Below are 2,074 nucleotides of genomic sequence, written 5' to 3' on the forward strand. Positions count from 1 at the left end.
GGGAGGGACCCGTGGGGAGCAGGGCAGGACTGTGAGGAATCCTTCCTCCTGAGGAGGAAGGAGCAGCAGGAACCACCAGCCTGTGAACTGACTCCAAACCCCATCCCCCTGTGCTGCTGGGGGGAAGGAGGGAGAGAAATGGGGAACAAAGGGATTTGGATGGGAAGAAGGGAGGGGGGGTAACGTGTGTGAGCCCTGCCCTGTGTGTGTCTGTGTCCTGAGGGCATTGATTAGTGTGAAATTAAATTATTATTTTTCCCCAAGTTGAGTCTGTTTTGCCTGGGACCTTAATCAGTGAAGAACCCTCCTTGTCCTTTGTTTTGATCAATGAGCTTCTGGTTGGGTTTGTCCTCCCCATTCCACAGTGTGTGTGTGTGAGGAGGGGAGCTGAGTGAGAGGCCATGTGGCTGTTCCTTTGTTGTGCTGGGCCCAAACCAGGACAGCAGGTATGAATCCAGATAATTTAAGGCCACTTAGCAACCTACTACTAAAATGTAAAACCAACACACGTAGAATCTGAATTGAGTTCAGCTCTTCTCTAACTTGAGAAATGTTAACACAGTGACTCTATCTTGCCATCAAAACACACATGGAAAAGCTGTACTTTAGGGATTAGCAATGAGTAAAAAGCTACCTAAGGAAACAAAAATAGACCTAAGTCAAGATTCAAAGTGATTATTGAAACCTGGGTTTTCTGGTTGACAGCTTAAAGCATGATTGAAACATCTGCTGAACTCATCCGCAGGTATGGGCAGGAGCATGTGGACTGGACTTCTTGGGGCAGAGGTGGTTGCACCTGCTGGGCAGCACCAGGCCAGGCTGTAGGGCAGGCAACTCTGCTTTCACTTTAGGGAGCTTCACTGGAGAGTCCCTGCAGATAGGGGTGAAAAAAAAAAAAACCAACACAAAAAACAATTCACTTGACAATGGGCTCTGAGGTAGGTGTATTCCACCTCCTCCCTACACCCAGTCATAGTTACCTTCCAGCCACACTCAGCATTCACAAGTGAAGATCTTTCAAGGAACCAGTCTGGCATCTCCTGGACTAGCCACAGTTCCAGAAACCCCAATCTGTTTGTGCAGCATAGGTACTGCAGCCACCACAGCACCAAGGGCAGAGCAGTGACCAGCTCCTCCCCTCAAATTGCTGATTACAGGAGGAAGGGAAGCAACAGTATCTGCTCTGGATCACCCTCAAGTAGAGTGGAGACAGCAGAAAATCAAGTACACCATAAAAGTTGATTACATAAAGGGGAAAAGAGAAATGACAGGATAAACTCCCTTTATTTAGCAAAGAGCTGAGTTTGACAGCACTTGGCTGTTGCTCACCATCATGTACAAGGAGTTCACAGTCAAGCTCAGATTGAAATTAGGAACATAAGGTAAATAAGGTATTTTGATAGATCCACCTTGCAAACCAGTTGTCTGAGCAGAGCATGAATGCATGAAGAGAAGTTCCACAGTGCAAAGGGAAAGCTTTATTAAAAATTGTTTTTAAAAGCAGACTGCATTTGAACTGGCATTATTTTAAGTACAGCTTTACAAGATTATAGTGAACAGTGACTTTAGCATCAGGCTGCAGTGGCCATCCCAGCTGCCTCACTCTCAAAAATGTGGGGACATCAGACCAGCTCAGGTCAGCTGCAGGATGGCACAAGGAAACACAAGAGAGGAGGGAGATGCAAGTGATGAGCACGACCAATTCTGCATCTGTCCAAACTGGAGGACTACAGCAACACAACCAACACAAAAAACCAAAAGCACTTTGCATGTCACGAACAATAAAATATATTTGTTTCAACAGGAGGCAACAATCTCTGCATGCAGAGATAGAAAGAAATTTTTAAATCCAACTTCAAGCTTATTTTTTGCAAGCCCCTGCTCTCAACAAAACCTGGACACACAAATGTGATGTTTTTAATTGCAAAAACCCTTAACAGGGGTGTCTGCTTGCAAATACAGTGCAAGGAAAAGAGAAAGGGTTTGTTGGGTGTTTTTTTTTTTAAAGACTTTGTCTAAAAGAAGAAAAAAATTCAAAGAGCAAAACAAAGTATTGGGACAGACCAAGATAAGC

Source organism: Chaetura pelagica, unplaced genomic scaffold, assembly GCF_000747805.2.
Source record: "Chaetura pelagica isolate M959 unplaced genomic scaffold, ChaPel_1.0 scaffold422, whole genome shotgun sequence".
Classification (NCBI taxonomy): domain Eukaryota; kingdom Metazoa; phylum Chordata; class Aves; order Apodiformes; family Apodidae; genus Chaetura; species Chaetura pelagica.